Genomic DNA, 19,630 nt, shown 5'->3' with positions numbered 1-19,630 from the left:
GGATGGATGGATGGATGGATGGATGGATGGATGGATGGATGGATGGACGGATGGATAAGTAGATAGGTAGACAGAGAGATAGATAGACAGACAGACAGACAGATGTATATATCACATAGATGAATACACACATATTTAAATTTCACAGGTTTGTCTTGTTTCCTTAATAACAGTTAAAGCTTAAGATTTATACAGTATCAATACCACAAAACACCTGTGAAGTAGCTAGAACAAATATTATTATAACATTTTACAGATGAGGAAACTGAAATGTGTTGCTCAACATCACAAAGCTTCTAAGTGCTGGTAATGAGTCTGAGGTCTAGGAAGACTGGAATCAGATCTTCTGTATTTATTCCTTACATTGAATATGTATTTATACATTTGTTGATTTGATTTAAAAATCAGGAATACCACAGGTATCTGAGGCAGAAAACTATTCATATCAAAAATTAAGGAAGCACAAATTTATATATTAAATTTGCCTTTACAAAGCACTTTCCTTAACAACAACCCTGTGCAGTAGATGAGGAAAACTCAAAAAGAACCAAGGGCAAAAGAACATAAAAATGCAAAGATCAGAATTATCAGAGTAATAATAGTAGTACAACTTGAGAAAAACTGAAATTGATAAATGAAACAAACCAACAAAAAGACAAGACTTCAAGAACATGTTAAAGGAGCCCAAGTTCTCCAAGAACAGCTCGCAGTCACTGAATTCCATCAAATAATACTGGGAGGCCTCCAACAATGATGGGTAAAATTATTCAGTTCTCTTGGGGTGGAGTGACCCACAGAGATCCAGGGTCATAAGTCCTTCTTTTCTTTTCCTTTGAAACTGACAAATTCCTAGACATAACATGCTGGAAGCCAAGTTGTCTGAGATAACCACAACATAAGTGAGGGGGAAAAAAATGCCCTGCAAACCTCACAGTTTGGCAGTTGAAGAAAATAAATATTTAGTAAAGAGACCATTACTATGATCAATGTTCCAAAAATCAAACTTCTCTTTGGGAGATAGACAAAGTAGAGAAATGTCTATGAGGAAGGCAAATTCTGAAATTATTATTTAAGGAGACACTGTCTAATAATATTTTAGAACGATTACTCAAAAGTTACCTGAGAACTCTTACCTGCATAAACTGATTACCTTTTCTTTGTCCTTGATCTCACTGCATCTCTTAACACTGTTGACTAGTTTTCATTCTCCTTCCTGGATACTGTCTCCTAAGACACTGTCCTCTTCTGGTTCACCTACTGTAATAGGAATGTAAATTTTAAAGATCTTCCCTGCCCCTAGGCTAAAGTACACCTGGAGCCTGGGGTGGGAGGCTTGTTTTTCAGTAGATACTTCTTGATTGGCCAATGGGTCCAGAAAGTTGTTACATTCTCTGAGCCAGGAGAAGGCTATATAAGCCCTGATTTGAGGCTTTGTTTTGGGGCTCACTTTGAGAAGTGTTCTGTGATTTGATATGGATTCTGGGAAGCTGTTGTCCTGAGCCCCCCGGCTTTGAAAAAACCCAGATGTTGACTGGGTATGGATGTAATGGTTGGACAGTTTGAAATCTGTCTACTAGATCTGTTTCTGTCTTGATAATTCTGCCTGTATACTTTGAAGTTCGGGGTGCTGACCTTTTTCTCCTGAACGAGGTAAAGGATATATGTCTGACTGATTAAAGTAAGCTTGTTAACCCATTTTGAGTTGCTTTCCTTTATCAAAGCAGATCCAAGAACCTGTATGGGCAGCCACCCTGAAGACGCTTGGGGTGCTTGCTGCTACACCTACCAATCAGACTGCTCTGTTTCCTTCTCTTCTGATGGTTCATTATCTATCTCCCCTTCTTTCCCCCTCTTAATGTGAACGTCCTGCAAAGTTTTAACCTATAAACTTTCTCTTTTTCTTTCTCTAAACTTTCTCCCTAAGGAAGTTCACCTACTCCCCTAGGTTCAATTATGTTCTTTTAGAAGACTTCCAGATTTATGTATTTATCCCTAATGGCCCTTCTGAACATTATTCCCACATCTCCAAGGCCTTGCTGGACTTCTCTACTTAGAAATCCTATTGATGTCCAAACTTCAACAAGACCCAACTCTGAATTCATCTTCTGTCCCCCTTAAACCACAGCTCTGCCAAAGTTTCTGTTGAGGGCACCCACCTTTGTAACTCTCCAGTCATTCTAGAGAACTCTTTTCTTATGTCTATTGTCCAGACTATGACATGAAATCATAGGGCCAGTCTATCACTATATATATCAGGGACAGATAAGGAACTGGATATAAAACAAAGATCAGAACCATGGGATGAATTGTATTTGGGAAGGAGCACAGTCGTTTGAAGGATCCCAAGCTGCTCCCTGAGACAAGACACACGTTGTTTAATACAATCACCTTGTTTTTCTGGGTAATATTGCAGGATCATGAACATTAGTCAAAGTTGCATGTAAGCCAAAGAGTGATGAAAAGATTCATGGTAGAGCACAAGTAAAACATTGCATATTTCCAATAATATACAAATTTTGATATAAAGGATACTAACAAGGAAATGTATGTGTAGAAAAGTAGGTGGATTAGTGGTGAGGCAAGAGTAAGGGATAATAGATAGGCAGCCTAAACATTCCACTAATATCCATAAAAGGTAAAAAGACCTAGATGAAGATTTACTACGTGTTGGATGTATCTGATGTATTAGATTCACAAAAGAATATGAAAAATAATCCTCAAGAACAAGAAGGCCTAGATGGGTTGTAATCTGCACTAATGTAAGGATTACCAACAACTGATAATATCACAGATCCTCTAATATAGGAGTTTCTAACCTCTGAAAGATTCACAGACAAGTTTCAGAGGGTTACCCTTGCATTTTGGATGGGAAAAAATTACATCTTTATTTTCACTAGACTTTTACTGAAATTTACTCAAACAATCATGAATGTGGGCAACAAAACAGTTTTCTCAGCAGGGGTGCAAAGGGATCCATCAAAGGGATCCATGACACAAAAAGGTTAAGAACTCCCTCCACCAAGGTAAAGGCAAGATCCTGTGCTGGGATTAAAAGGTTTTATGATGGGATTACAAAGAAGAAAAAGGAAAAAAAAAAAGTAGACCTTATCCTTAAAGTGCTTACACTCCAATAAGGGAGAGACTGAGATAGACTGAGATAGACTTAAGATAAATGATCATTACACCAGGCAGAATGTGATAATGATAATGCAAGGATCTAGACAAGTGCAACAAGAGACATAAGTAGGAAATGATCACTATTTTATAGTAAGGAAACTGAGGCAATGAGTTACACGGTTAGTAAAGGAGGCTACATTTAAACTCAGGCCTTCCTGACTCCAGGCTCAGCTCTCTATCCACTGCAACCCCTAGCTGCCATTCTACAGGTAGAGATGTAGAAGCAGTGTATACTGTACAGGGATTTGACTGGTTATAAGAAATGCAGAAGACAAGTCCAGGGAGCAAAGAACTGTCCAATCTGACCTGTAGAATACATGGGAAGAGTAGAGTGAAATAAGGTGGGAAAGATATATTATGACCAGATCACAAAGAGTTTTAAATGCCAACCTGGAATATTTGTATTTTATCCTAAAGGCAATAAAGAACCATTTAAGGTTTTTTTTTAATATGGGGTCGATATGTCAGATCTATGCATTAGGAATACAATTCTGTCAGCTACCAGAAGGGTGGATAAAAGAGAATGATATTGAAGGCTGGGAGACCAGTTAAGAAGCAATAACTCTAGCAAGATGTTCAGGATTAGGACAGTGTGAGAGCAGATAGGAAGGGAAGAATGTAAAATATATTACTAAAAAAGAATGACAAGATTTAGCAAATGACTAACTGTGGGGGACAAGGAAGGGGGAAGAGTCTGAGACTCCACATTTTGGAATATGAGTGAGTGGGAAGATAGTGTTCTACAGAAAAAGGCAAGTTGGGAAAAGAAGTAGGTTTTGAAGGGAAAACGAGTAATTCAATTTTGAACATGCAGATGGAAGCATTTGGGAATGTAACCCTAGAGAAATCAGAACTGAGATTAGGACTTGACATATAAATTTAGGAGTTAAGGGCAAAGACAAAATCTCCACAAGCAGAAAGACCAAAAGAATACAGAGAACTCTACTTACCCTCTACTCCCAAAACAGTAAAAATATAGTGACTCTCCCAAATCTTAAATTATTGGTCTTGGCTTCTTTAGGGAAGAGGGAAATAGGGGTTGTCATAAGGAAAAGAAATGAGAACTGGGGATGGGGCATTATGAGATACAGTCATTAGATGAGGTTTGCCTTAGAATCACAGAATCTAAGTATATTAAAACTAGAAGACACAGTTGGAACTATCTAGCTCGATACTCTTATTTTACGTATATAGAAATTGAAGCCCAGAGAAGTGACTTATCCAAGATAAAAAAGCTATTAAGTAGCTACTTTTCTTTCTCCTGTTTCCCTTCATTCACCACAGTCTCTCTTACACACACACACTCACACACATCCAACACAATCCCAACAAGCATTTGGATTGGTAAGGAAAAAAAAGAGCTGAAGTTCTAGTCAATGGTGGGGTCAACAGTGACAAGGGGAATGGAAGTGAGAAGGATAAAAAGGAGGGAAATCTCCAGTAGTAACTAGGGAAGGAAAGGAGTTCCGAGGTCCACTTGGCTGTGTTCACCTATATAAGAGATCTATATTGCCTCCCCCTACATATGTTCCTAATTTATATTTTAAAATAATCCTGATCAGAATAATCCTCTACAACATCAAAGGATGATGGGGGGTTAGACTAATGGAAAGAACTTCTAAAATTTCTCAGAAAAGCAGCACTGTATGAGGGGGTAAAAAAAAAAAGTTTCTTATACAACCAATTAAGGTTGTAGGAATTTTTTCCAGTCAAAACCTGTGATTTAAATGGTATAGGGAACTCCCAATGAGAAAATTCCCTCTACCAAAGCAAAGTGGTAATTGTCCTGCAATTTAGAGAAATGGAGAGCTACTGAAGGTTAAGTGACTTGCCCAAAGTTGTATTAATATTTGGGATAAACCCTAAATTCAGAGGGAAAGAATTTATAATATGGATTTGAATCAAAATAAAATAAATCATATACAGAAAAGTTTTTTCTAAATGAAATTACTTTACAGGATTTTTATGAAAAAATGTGTTTTACAAACCTTAAAACTATACAAATGTAAATTATTATAAAGATACAAGAATTTTAATTTCCAGATACTTTTAACTTTGCTCTGAACGATTTCCCAATTAAACTCACTTAAATCACTTCTTCCATTTCTGCTCATGTACAGTTTTCAAAGCTACCTCATGTTCCTGGGAGCACCTCTCATCATCTAAGAAACCACCTTTGTTTTTCTTCAATTCACTCATCAAGGCTAATTTATTTTAGAAAAATTTATATTATAGCTGTCTAGTAAATCATAAAATTAGGGAAATACTGAGCTATCATTCATCTTTACTTCTGATACATTTAGCTCCCTTTTTGGTTAGTTATAGGAAACTCAAGCTTATATATCAAGTCACATTGAAGTTGGCCAGGGTTAACATGTTAACATGATTCTGTGCTCAATTCAAATGAACATTTAAGTGCAAAGATTCACTAAGATGGCCCTTAAAAACCATGTAAAACACCATACACTCGACCCTAGAGATGAAAAAAAAATTAGTTTCTTCCTCAAAGGGCATACTGGAGAGTAAACAGATAAATACATACATACAAGGTAATTAGAAGGTAGAGCGCACTAACTATAGAGATAAGGGAAGGTTTCTAGAGGACATAGCATCTAAGCTGAGACTTGCAGGTGAATAAGCCTTCTGAAAGACACAAATAATGAAAAGCATATTCCAAGGAAACAGAACATCGAGAGCTATAAATACATTTTGGCCAGAACACGGAAGGGTAAAGGGGAATAATGTGAAATGAAGTTGGAAAGATGGGTTGGAGTCAGACTGTAGAGAGCCTTAAATGCCATACTGAGGAGTTGGTATGCTATCCCAAAAGCAATAAAGAGCCACATGCCCAGACCTGTGCCTTAGGAAGATTATTTGACAGCTGCACTGAAGATCTACTGGAAAGGATAGAGACTAGGGACAGGAAGACCAATCAGGAAACTATTATAATATCAGAGATAAGGGGTGATGAGAGTCTGAACTGAGATGATGATTACAAGGGTAAAGAGGTAACAAAAAATGTTGCAGAGGCAGAATACCTAGGACTTGACAATTGACTAAATATAAGGAGAACAAGGGAGAGAGAAGAGTCTAGGATGACTCCAAGGTTATTGATCTGAGTGACTGGGAAGACGGAGGAGGGGCACCTTTAACAGAAAAAGGAAAGGTTGGAAGAGGGAGAATTAAGAGGAGTCAGGAAAGATCTTGGTTCAAATTTCAGTTCTGAAATTTAAGAACTCTGTGACACTGTAACCCACTTCATTTCTCTGAAGCTGTTTCTTTTTTTTTTAAGCCTCATTTCTTTCTTTCTTTTTGCTTTTTGGAGGGGGGAAGGCAGGGCAATCGGGGTTAAGTGACTTGCTCAAGGTCACACGGCTAGTAAGTGTTAAATGTCTGAGGATGGATTTGAACTCAGGTCCTCCTGACTCCAGGGTCGGTGCTCTATTCGCTGCACCACCTAGCCGCCCCCTCTGAAGCTGTTTCTTAATCTGAAAATAGGAATAATACTTCTTGTTGAGTTGTGTCTGACTCTTCATGACCCCATCTGGAGTTTTCTTGGCAGAGATAGTAGAGTGGTTTGCCATTTCCTTCTCCAGCTCATATTACAAATGAGGAAACTGAGGCAACAGTGTGAAGTGACTTGCCCAGGGTCACACAGCTAGTAAGCATCTGAGACCACATTTGACCTCAGGAAGATGAGCCTGTCTCCAGGTCTGACACTTTATACCACTAGGCCACCTAGCTGCCTTGGGAATAATATTTGTCCTCCCTGTATTAAAGAGTTACTATAATGAAGTGCTTTGTAAGTTTCAAAGCACTAAAGAAACGAGTTATTATTACCATGTGTAAGGAAGTCACTGTACTAGGCTCTGCTGGGTAAAACAAAGAAGACTAAGGCAATTAGCGGGCTCAGTGGATAAAGCACTGGACCCAGAGTCAGGAAGACCAGAGTTCAAATCCTGTCCCAGACTCTTACTAGCTATGTGACACTCGGCAAGTCACTTAACCTCTGCCTCAATGTACTCATCTGTAAAATGAGGATCATAATAGCATCTACCTCTCAGGGTTGCTGTAATGGTAAAATGAGATAATATTTGCAAAGTGCTTTATAAACCTTAAAGCACTATTGTAAGAACTGGCTATTATCATTATAGTCTTTGAAGACCCTCATCCTCTGCCCCCTAAAAAGAAAAAAAAACAGCCTACTAGCACAAAAAAGAATGTAGTAATTGTTTAACAGAGAAACAAAGAAAAGTGCTATGTTGAAAGACTTTTCCAGAATCATATTCAGTCTTTTTCCAAAATAACCAACATCATTCCTCTGCTAATTTGGAAAAGGGGCTTTTCCCCTCATTAACTTATATTCCCTTAAGTACTCTGTAGTTATAATGCAAAGATGAAGGGACAAAATTCTCTCTACACAATGAACAGGCCTGAGGGATTTACTCACCACTAACAAATTAGTGTTTGCAAAATACTTTAAAGATCTAAAGTGCGACATCATGACTAAATACCATTAGTACTAGGTAACTGGTTCAAATGCAAATCAAGGAGAAGAAAAAAGGTAAGTTGTTTAGTTAGGTGTGAGCAACACTGAAAGCAGGGAGGTGAATGCATGTTAACGAAATCGGTAAAAGGATTGGAATGCTGTTACTCACTACATTAGGCAAACAAATTGAAATATAAGGAAAACAAGAGATTCCAAAGGAAAAGTTAAAGATGTACAGACTAGCTATCAAATAAAATGGAAGTGGTGGGAGGGAAGGTAGAATGAAGGACTATTATACAATTAGTAAGGCTAGACAATAAATGAAAACTGTATTTGAAAATGAGGCACAACTGATCCAAAAATCAGAAGGTTTAAGTTTTAGTCTCAATTCTGCTACTAATTTGTCACATATGACCTTAAGCAAGTCACTTAACATGAAGTGAGTTTTCTTACTAGCTATAAGACTTGATACTTCTATTTGACTCTACTTGCACATTTCTCTTATCCATTCCCTTTCTTTCTATTCACATGGTCACCGTTCTACTTTAGGCTCTCATCACGTCTCACCAGGACTATTGCATCCAAATTGGTCTGCCTCCAGTCTCTCCTTTCTCTAATCCATCTTCCCTCCATACAGCTGCAAAAGTGTTTTTCCTAAAGTATGATCATGTCAATCCATGTCAATTTAATGGCTCTAGATTCCCTCTAGAATCAAACATAAACTCTTCTCTCTGCCCATCACAACCTGGTCCCAATCTACCTTTCTAGTCTTATTATATATTACTCCCCTTCACACACTCTATGAGCCAGTTAAATTGGTCTTCTTGCTGTTTTTCCCTCCACCTCACTCCATGCCTCTGTCCCCATGCATAGAAGGTACTACCTCTTCACCTCTACCTCTTAGAATGCCTAGTTTCCTTAAAGTTCAGCTCAAAAGCACTTTCTGCCTAACTCCTTTCCTGATCCTCCCAGCTAGCAGTACCACCCATGAAAGAAAAATTATTAACTTGTATTTACTTTGATCAATCCTCAGCCCAGAAAGCCTTTAGAATTCAATCATGAGGGTTAGAAAGGTATTAAAATAACTGTAAAGATACCTCTATGCCCCGAAATTTAAAAGGGCTCCATCTCACTTGGAGGCCTAGAGTCTTTTTTTTTTTTCTTAGCAGGCATAGTTCAATTTATTTGCTTATAAAAAACCATCTATGTGGTTGCCACAGCAGCTGCCTGGGTCCTCTGGACAGATACTCGAGTGTCAGTCTTCACAAGATGGTCGGTGAATTCCTGATAAGGAGACTTAGTGAACACAGTCTCCTTCCACAGGTCTGGGGTTGTATGTTTTGGAGATGGCATCAAAGGTAGCTTTAGCGAAACTGCCCAGAGTGGCAGTACAGCCTCTCACAGAAGTGTAGCAGTCATCAATTCCAGCCATCATCAGCAGCTTCTTAGGCACAGGAGCTGAGACAATGCCAGTACCTCTAGGGGTGGGGATCAGGCGCACCAGAACTGACCCACATTGTCCAGTGACCTTGCAGGGTACTGTGTGAGGCTTGCCAATCTTGTTCCCCCAGTAGCCACGTCTCACAGGAACGATGGACAGCTTGGCCAGAATGATAGCACCTCAAATAGCTGTGGCCACTTCCTTGGAGCACTTGACACCCAGACCAACATGGCCATTGTAGTCGCCAATGGCCACAAAAGCCTTGAACCTGGTACGTTGTCCAGCTCTAGTTTGTTTCTGAACAGGCATGATCTTCAGAACCTTATCTTTCAATGAAGATCCCAGGAAGAAATCTATGATTTCAGACTCCTTGATAGGAAGGGAGAAAAGATAGATCTCTTCCAAAGACATGATCTTCATGTCCTTGACTAGCCGGCCCAGCTTAGTAACAGGAACCCACACCTTGTCTTCCACCTTTCCTCCTCGGGCCCAGCGGTCGCAGCCCCGGCCTCGACCTCGGCCCCCACTGCCGAAGCCACCTTGGAAGCCACCCCGGCCTCCGACGCCGGGGCCCCCGGGGCCTCCCGCACCTCCTGCAGCACCGGCGTCATCCGCCATTTGGTGTTCACTAGAAGTAGAAGCTGGAGGCCCAGAGTCTTAAATAAGCATGGGGCAGAGTTTCAGTCTCAGGGAATCAAGGTTGAGGGGTGAAAAATTATATCTCTTCCTTATCCCCTCAATAGTCATAGCAATAACTTGCTCTGTGAAAGAGACTCTATCCAGCAGTTCAAGAGTTTGTCAGTTTTAGAAAGTTTGAGGTACAAGAGAGGGAGGAGGAACACACTCCACACTGACACAGATATGGAGGCAGTCAATAAAGGGAGAAAACATCTTCTAGAAAGAAGGTCCCTGATAATAGAGAAGATCTGGCAGATCCAGAAAACTCAGCTGAGCAAACCTGTCTAACTCCAAGGGGAGCTGCATGAGGACTCCATGGAGAGAAGGCCCTGAAGCACCAGGAGTGAGGAGCTGGTGTGGCTGTACATGTTCTCTAACTGTGTGCCCCTACTCTTCTATGGATGCTATCTATGTTTGTGACAGAGTAGGTTCCTAGGGGGAAATACTTTCTAGCTACTATGATTGCTATGACATCTTAGCAAATTTCTTTTCTATGAGTTAATTGTGTCTACTAACTTAATAAAAAGTGTGAGGGGACTGAGGCTTATGAATACAGCTTCACAGGGTTCCAAGGTAGCATCCCCTATGGGCTACTCTTTTAACTCAGACTGGGTCTTCCAGCAAAATTTCATTTTAACCTAAAGCAAATTTTTAGATTAAAAGCTTAATGTCTAAAAATGTCCACTGAATTATCTTCTGTATATTGACTAAACCCTTACCTCTTGACTGCTGTCCCCCTACAGGTCACATTAAGCTCATCATCTTAACTGATTTACCTTTTTTTTTTTTTTAAACTAGGTAAGCATACAGAATCTCATGCCTTGCATTGGATTGAGCACCAGGAAAGGTTCTACTATGACTTCCACAGCTACAGGGAGAAAGTAGCTATCCAGTAAATCCCCTAAAAAATAAAAACCAAAAAACTCTAAAAATTAGCGTGGAATAAATTGTAAAAGTAACACTGGGTTCTCAAAAGTTATATGCCTTGTTCAGTGCCTTGTATATCATGTTGTTCAGTCATGTCTGACTCTTTATGACCCCATTTGGGATTTTCTTGGCAAAGATACTGTAATGGTTTGCCATCTCCTTCAGATGAGAAAACTAAAGGAAACAGGTAAGTGACTTGCCCAGGGTCACATAGTTAGGAAGTGTCTGCAACAGTATTTGAACTCAGGTCTTCTTGACTCTAGGCTAGGTACTCACTCTATCCACTGTACCACTAGTTGCCTTGTACATAGAAAATGTTTAACACACTGCTTGTTGAATAAAGATCTGACTGTTCTAACAAATTAGAAAGGGCTTTAAAGTAAAGCCTGACAACCGTTACTGCCATGTCTAAATTTTTATTTCTCCTAGAACCTAGTACAGTTCTTTGTACACAGTAAACACTTAAATGTTACAGAATTAAACTGAGTTATTATCAGACAACCAGTCTAGCTATGTCTGAAGAAGGCTGGCTAATAGGTGATATTCACTGTCAATAACTAGCCAAATGTGGCCAAGTCATGAGGTACATCAGGTATCACATTGATGAAGCCAAGATCTTTCAAAGTAATTAAAAACAGTATGAAGATGCATTCATCCCAAATTTTTATATTTAAAACTCAGCAATAACCAAGTAGTTTTAAGTGGTTAGCATTAATGAAGCCAAAGTCATAAGTATGAGTCCCAGGTTGAAAAGCTACCTTCATTTTCCTACACAACTAGACTGCAGTTCAAATGAGATAATGAATGAAAAACACCTGCCATTCCATTTAAATATAGTAGAAAAACCTCCATTGTTATTGTTATTGTCACTTTCATAACTATAAGCCAGCACATTAATTAACCATAAAAAGCAACTTGATATTAAATAGCTTCACAGGTCAAATCCTACTTTATTAAAAAAAATGTTATTAAAGCAAAACATACAATATGATGGACTCTTCAGGTTCTCATGCCAGGGGACCATGTTGGTCATACATGAAAATACTGTCCCAACTGCTTCTACTGCTACTCCCTGATCCTCTGCCCTATGTATAATTCTAATTCTATACTTGCTTCAAAGTCCACCTCAAGTTAAACCAATTTATGCATGAATCCTTCCATGAATAATCCCAGCCCCCAATGAGCTTTTCCTTTTTTTAATTACTTTACCATTTATAGTATGTACCACACAGTCCAGCAGTTTATGAATTGCTGTCTCATCTCATCATCTACCTCTGATGCCTCAATGTGACAGGGAGGTATCCTTGGGTTCTCAAAGGCTATGCCAGCATAGTACAAGCGCTGGCAGGTCCTACCATGCTGGAAAGGCTTTAAACATGGGCCTAGTAGGCCTGTTGGCTGACGACCAAAATAGCTAAGTTTGGAGGAGCACATTACCCGGTTGGCCACAGAATGAAGAGTTTTTCAGGCTTAGCAACTTTTGAAGATTAGTTACAGTGGGATTGCAATCTTTATCAGTGAAGAAAATACCCACACAGGCCCTTAAAGCACTTAAATACTGTCATCTGCATAGAACTGCTAGAAAATTTTCTAGAGAATAGTTTCTCAATCTTTTGACCAAGATCAAGGGTAACAAAGTTTTCCACAATACAATGTTTTATTTTCTTTTAGCTTCTTCATGTCTGTATATTATTCTGACTCCTAGAAGTCAGGGTCTCTCCCATACTTCCCATAGAATCTAGCACATTACTAGGGTATCTGTGAATGTTTGATGACTTTTTCTATTTCCATTAATAAACCTTGTGTCCAAAATGGGCCCATATGTGAAATTCCATATATCAGAGCACTGGGTTATGGTAACATTCCATATATGACAATAAGGTTTCCAAGCCCCAGACAATGTTCCACTTATGGCAATAGCATTTAAATATTGTGAAAAAAAAATATTGCGTCTCTACTGAGGCAGCTGAGAGGGCACAATAAATAGAGCAGCATGCATGGAGACCTGAGCTCAGTTCTTGCCTCAAACCCTTACCAGCTATGTGACCTTGGCCAAGTCACTTAATCTGTTTGTCTCAGTTTCCTCAACTGTAAAATGGTGATAATAATAGCACCTACCTCCCAAGTTGTTACAAAGATGAAACAAGATAATATTTGTAAATTGCTTAGCACAGCACCTGGCCCATAACAGGTACTTAGTAAATGTTTATTCCCTTCCCACTACTGTATGACTTTGGGCAAGTCATTAAAACCTTCTGAACTTTAGTTTTCTTTTCAATAAAATAGATATAATACCTCATAGGGTGGTTATAAAGGTTTAATGATATGGCATATGTACTTTGTAAACAAAGTGGTATGTGAATGTCTCTATTATAATTTCAAGCAACATTCAATACCAATATAACTGACCCCTCTGTTCAGGTGAACAGAAAGCCTTGCATTCTCATTCCATGCACTCTCAGTTTTATTCACAGGAGCTGTCCAGGGCACACATATACAAAGATGAAACATGGAACGGCACAGAGGAACTGGAAAGAGAGTTGTACATACCTGTAGCCCCTCCAAGAAACCACATTCTCTAGGAATTCAGCGCCATATAACAATGACAAAACATTAAAGAGGCACCAAGGAAAAGAGCAAATCCAAAATCCACTTTGCTCTTACAAGCACTAGAGAGACCAGCAGAGCAGGGCGACTACATGCAAAGAGGAACAACTGGAATGGATTTTTTCATTGGTGCCATTTGGACTGTATAGGGCCCAAAGGAGGCTGGAATCAATAAGAAGAGAGGCTTGCTTGAGCTCTTTAAGAAGAGAGAGAAGGGGTGGCTAGGTGGCGCAGTGAACAGAGCACCGGTCCTGGAGTCAGGAGGATCTGAGTTCAAATCTGGCCTCAGACACTTGACACACAGTGTCAGCTGTGTGACTTTGGGCAAGTCACTTAACCCCAACTGTCCTCCAAAAAAGAAAAAGAAGGAAGAAAGAGAAGAGTTTATCTGATGGATAAGAGACTCAGGTACTAAAACTTATTGTGTTTTTGTTGAGTTAAATAAAACTTGTCCTAAATTCAATGTCTCATTAACCTGAGTGCTTGCAGGGGAACTAAGGGCCTTTTTTTTCTGGGAAAGCAAAAGGAACCAGATACTGACTGTGCCAGGATTTTCCTGGGTAGGATCACAATACAAAGAGACTCTGTAAGAGACCTCCCCAAAACTGCACCTAGTAATAGAGGGCCATTATGTCAGAGGCCAGGATTCAATTAACAGAAAATTTATACCAAAAAAAAGGCAAGACAATTCTTTGGAATTTAATGTAATAAAATTTTATCTGTAATAGTAACATTTCACCATCTCTTTGTCCCATACCAAGTCATCTGCATAGAGAAATGGAGTTTTCCCCAAAAAAAGCATTTTATCTTTTATGATCCTGTCTTCTATTTCCTATGTATCACACACCAAACACCCACACACACAGTGTCTATTGCATAGGTTTTCAATAAATACTTTTTAAATGATGAGAAAACCATTTTTGAGCAATTGTATAAATTAAAAGATATTTCAATAGCACAAATATATTCTCTTATGGGTCTTTTCTTCCCTTTCAATTTGTTTGCTATTATATTTCCTGCTATTTTGAATCTTTTTTACCTTTCCTTTCAGGAAAAAAAAGCCTCCAACTCTTTTCTTATTTTGTCTATTCTACAAAAAGAGGTCATGTAGCATAAGTAATAGAGGGCCAGTATCACAGTCCATTCGAGTCCTGCTTCTGACAAATTAGCTGTGTGACCCCAGGTATGTCACTTAACAATTCAGTGCCCTATCCAACTCTAATGCTAGGTGAGTTATTTGCTATCTGCACTGGTGGAAATAGTTCACAAAGATGGAGGTTCTTAGAGCGATTAAAAATCTAGACAAAACATACAAAAGCCAGAGCAATACTAAATTTCTTGCTGTTTGTCTACTGCTTTTCTGTTCACCCCTACCTTCCAAATTCCCTGCCACTAAATCTCTACCTTGTTTGATCATTTTTCTGTAGCTTCATTTTCAGGCATCATCTTTGTCACTGAATCTATTTCTTCTCCTTTTACTCATTCCATCTTATATTTTCTTTCTAGTATTTCTTTGTATTCAGATCCAAAGTATTTTAACACCATAGTTCAGCCATTTAAAAAATATAAGGTATTCTTGGATCCCCACCAAAAATTTTTATCCATGAAGTCTGTCCGTCCATTTTATCTTTTTAAATCTTCTCTAAAAGACAAAGCAGACAATTTATATTATATAAAATTTCAAAGATTTTTTTGCATGAACAAAATCAATGCAGCTGGATAAAGAAGAGGAACTGGAATTGGGGAAATCTCTGAATTAAATTTCTCTGGTATTCATAACATAGAGGACATAAATACATAAAACCAAAAGCCAATCTTCAGTAGATAAATGATCAAAGTTATGAAAAAATAACTTTTTGAAAAAAGATTCAAACTATCAACAAACATACAAAAATGCTCCAAATCACAAATACAGCATGAGAAATTCAAATTAAAACAATTCTTATGTTCTGCTTCACATCAGACTGGCAAAGATGATGAAATACAGAAATATGTTGTGGGGAAGGGGGTGGTAAGAAAACAGGCAAACTAATACATTGTTGGCAGAGTTCTAAGTTAGGTCAATCATTTTAGACTTGGAATGTTAGAAGAGTCACTAAACTGTTAATATTGGGGCAGCTAGATGGCACAGTGGCTAGAGTATCAGCTCTGGACAGTAAGACCTGAGTTCATATCAGGCTTCAGATGCTTACTAGCTATGTGACCCTGGGCAAGCCACTTAACTCCTCCAAAAAATAAAAAATAAACTGTTAATACCCTTGTGACCTAGACATCCCACTACTGCATAGATACCCCCAAAGAGGTCAAACACAGAAAGGCCCTGTATATACCAAAATATCTATCATAGTACTTTTTAGGGTAGCAAAGAACTTCAAAGAAAGTGGGTGTCCATTGATTAAGGACTGGCTGAACAAATTATAGCCTATGAATTCAACAGGAATCTATAGTTGTACCATAAGAAACAATGAATATGAGAAATTTGTAGAAATATAAGAAAACCCAAGAGAACTGATACACTGATGTAAAGCAAAACCAGAAGAACAATGTAAATCATGACTACAGTAAAGTCAATGAAAAGAACACTAAAACAAAGTCAAATTCTTAATAATTATAATGATCAACAATTGTCCCATAATGTGGATTATGAAACACAACTTGCTCCTTCTGATAAGGAGCGGGCGGGCAGGAAGAGGACGACTAAGGATACAGAATGTTGCATATACTTATCAACCGTCACTGATAAACTTGATCACTGTCAGTTGGTTTAGCTTTTTTCCTTTTTTATAGCAAATTATTCCATAGCAGTGATGGGAGGAGGAGATTTACTGGTAAATGGCTGATGCAATAACAAAAGACATTAATAAAACTTTTTTTAAATGATCAAGGGCAATCTTGCTTCTATAGAGCCCATACGTAGTCTTCAAGCATGAGAATATAGCTTTTGAGCTAATCGTTCTTAAATTGACCAATGCAATAAAATTTCAGCTATTGCGTAACATTTGATAGGCTGGATCACATACTGTTCTTGTTATATCAAGATGGGAAAATAGAGATGAACAACTTTAACACAATTTCCTTTCTTTGGTCTCACTCAGACTTGCAACACAGTAACAGTTCAATCTCAAAAGAATTTTCCAACATAAAAATAGTGTTTGAAAGAAAAAAAGCCTTTTTTTAAAGCAATGATTAATACCTATTCACATTTCAATTTATTAGCATATCTTTCCTAATAGTACCCCAAAACATACTACTACAAATTTTTTTTCACAAGAGTGATTTATGATTTTTCACAGGGATTCATAATAAGAAAAATTGTAATATAATACTCCTATTTATGAAATCTGCCTAACAAACAGATAGGTATCAGTATCAGTAATGAAATAGTGTTATAATTATGTCTATGAGAAAAGACGGGGTGAGTATTAAGGGAAGGAGGAAAGCAGAGAGAATAAGCTGCAGTTCTTTAATTGTTTTAGTTAAAATCCATCATTCAAAGACATGAACAATAAAGGTTATATTGGTGGGATTAATTAATCATTGGCCCCTGCTATTGTATATTTCCATCAAATGTCTTTATAATCCTCTCCCTGATCAAGAGTCTTATTAGGGAACTGGAAGACAAACAAATAAAATAAATTAGTCTCCTTTCCTATCACAGAAAAAAAATGTCCCACAAATTCTTAAAAAACACCATCACTATGCTGGAATTCTTTCTGGCCGCTATTTGGTTTCCTATATTATAGGATATGACAGCTGGAACAGATTACTCTTCAGTGTAATACATTCAGCCTTACATTGTAAACCACAACCCTGATAAGATTTGATTTTAACTAGTGATGCTAAAATTCAAAGTCTGTCAGTATTTCCATAATAAGCCCCTACTCTCAGGGGTTTCCAATCTGGCCATAAAATTTTCCTATTTTGGCATTAGTGTGGCTTATTTTGTTTCAGTCTAGGAATGGCAATGCTTTGGGTGTGTGTTTTAATTCACATTTAAATTCTTAAGGAGATTTTTATAAGCAGAACATGACAAGGCAAGTATTTTCCTTTAAGTTTTTTTTTTTTTCATTTAAATTGAGAATGGCTTTATACTATTTTATCGATTTCTCCCTATACCTGATGAAGTCTCTTAAAATAAGAATATTTTTAAAGATTCACCTACAAAATAAGTGGATTTTAAAATAGCATGTGAATGCATACAATCATTTCTCCACACAACGATTAAATCATTGCCAAAACCAAGATTACAGAAACCAGTCTCTTCCAAGGTTTTACTCCTAATATGTATTCACAGCATATGTTGAAAAATAATGGCTCCTCTTCAGTTGTATGCTGTGAATGTAAATTAAGAAAAACATACAATGTGCGAAATCCTGCTTTCTTATAATGCCTACAAAAATAGAATACACTCAATTTCTGGCTGTAAATTCATTCTAAGATGAATGTAAACATTTCAAACACAATTTCCCCTTTGGCTGACCATTAATCATTTGAAGATATCTTGAATTCCTAAGCATGTCCTTGGAACTTTGTCCTCAATCCTTTGTTACTCCTTTAAAAAAATTAATTTGAGATAATTTAAAACAGTGAAAATTCTTCCAAAGATCTAAATATCAACTAGATATCCCAAAAGAGGCTATGAGTTTCATTAATATGTAAGCAACAGCTTGGCACCTCAAGATGGAGCTGGAAATGAAGTAGTAGGGATCATCATTGCTTTGGGGGATTTCATTAATATCAACTGAAGATAAAATTTTGCAAGCTATAGATAACTGTATTACAGTACTTTTCTATCTTACAGGCCACTGCAGTTTTCTGATTATGAATCAGTCAGAGGTTCATCTGCAGAGGAATGACTCAGTATAAACTTTAAAATAATGGCTTAAAAAAAACCCTAAACTCAACCAGGGTAAGTACATTCATGAATTTAAATGCTTTGAATGGAGTGTCTCTTTTTGAGGGCTGCATAATTTTATCCCTCTCAGTACACAGAACACTGATTTAAAGAGAGAGGGAGAGAAAAGAAAATCACATACAATAAGGCCTTGGAATTCACATTTTCTGGAAAGCTGATGACAAAAAAAAAAAAAAGATCCTTCTGTGTTGACCAGGTGCAATCATCCACACTGAAACATTCTGCGGATTTTCCACGAGGGGAAAATCCAGATCACATTAGATTGCATTCTTGAGTGTAATTCTACTGCCTCTAAGTAGCTATGAGCAAATTATTTAAGAGAAAAAGTCATAAATAGTGCCTTAACCCCAAAGACATTTCCAAAGGAATACCATCTTTCCCTTACAAAGTTTTTCAAAGTTAGATTAAAGCGTTTTTAGTCTCCAGTAAGAAAAGAATAGCAGAAAAGGAGGTTGTCAATGCTTCTTTTAAAGCCCCATGACCCGCTTACTCCCAGCTACATTAGGAAATACTGAAATGGACAGAGGTTTCCATAAAATATAATACCAAACTAAGGCAAGAAAAACACACACATACAGAATTGCCTAGGGAGTCCTGGGCCAGGGTAGTACTTACTGATCCATCCTTTCTGCAGTAGCAGCAGCAGCAGCAGTGCCGGCACCAGGGAAATGCCGATCAATTTGGGGGCCGTGGCTGTAATGTCGCCCCACTGAGAAGCCCGAGTTTTGCCAGGACAGCAACAGGGCAGGCAGAGCTGGGAAGAGGGTCTGAAGCCCAAGCCTCCAGAAGCAGGATCAGCAACCACAGCAGCAGCAGCAAGGCAAGAGATGAGGGTCTGAGAAGGATCAGGAGCAGCCACAATCTTGAAGCAAGAAGCTAAAGAGAGCAGCGAGGGCACAGCTTGGGGGGAGGGGGGGGGAGAGAAAGGGGGGGGGGGGGGGGGGAGAGGGAAGAAGAGGGAGGGAGGGAGTCTGAAAAAGCTGCAGAAGCAAGTGCCCCGGCCACACCAGGGAAAGGTGGCTGCCCCGCCTCCCCCCTCCCTCTACACGCCCACCCCTCTCCCTTCAGCGTAGCAAAGCAACGTGGAAGAGCACTCAAACCAATCCCCCTCCACTTTCTCGGGGGTCCCCCCTCCCCTCTCCCCAGTTTTCCCCCCTTACCCAAGACTGATAGATCTGCCACCGGCTAGGGCTCCTCAAAGCCACTGGTCGTTTAGGGAAGCCAAGTGGGTCCTGCTGCCCCTTCCGCGCCCTCCTCCTCCCCCTTCAGCCCCATCTCGCAGGCGGGTGGGCTGGCCTGCGCGTGAGGGGTGGGGGGTGCGGTGGGGAAGGACAGGAGGGAGGGGGAGAAGCAGCAGCGCCAAGTTGAGGGGTGGGGGGAGAGGAGGCGGCTGCTG

At 38.9% G+C, this 19,630-nt stretch overlaps 1 protein-coding gene and 1 pseudogene across 5 annotated transcripts in view; both read right to left on the bottom strand.

Annotated features, from left to right (window-relative positions):
* The window catches only part of TRAF3 (TNF receptor associated factor 3), a 170,558-nt gene extending 150,966 nt beyond the window's left edge, over positions 1-19,592 (bottom strand). For 2 of the 5 annotated variants that reach the window (XM_069103753.1, XM_069103749.1), the window contains exons 1-2: positions 19,395-19,592; positions 18,850-19,134 (exon numbers count right to left, since the gene is read on the bottom strand). The gene's annotated coding sequence lies outside the window, so the exon portion shown is untranslated. The remainder of the gene's footprint in view (positions 1-18,849; positions 19,135-19,394) is intronic. The other 3 variants (XM_069103750.1, XM_069103751.1, XM_069103752.1) reach the window with 3 other exon arrangements.
* On the bottom strand, positions 1,852-18,843 carry LOC138173717 (small ribosomal subunit protein uS5 pseudogene; annotated as a pseudogene).
* Positions 19,593-19,630: the final 38 nt, after the last annotated feature.

The sequence above is a fragment of the Petaurus breviceps genome, unplaced genomic scaffold (assembly GCF_028583685.1).
Source record: "Petaurus breviceps papuanus isolate PSGF00001 unplaced genomic scaffold, PetGlider_PUasm1.0 64, whole genome shotgun sequence".
Classification (NCBI taxonomy): domain Eukaryota; kingdom Metazoa; phylum Chordata; class Mammalia; order Diprotodontia; family Petauridae; genus Petaurus; species Petaurus breviceps.
The sequence above is the reverse complement of the archived record's forward strand: the minus strand, read 5'-3'. Positions and strand labels throughout refer to the sequence as shown.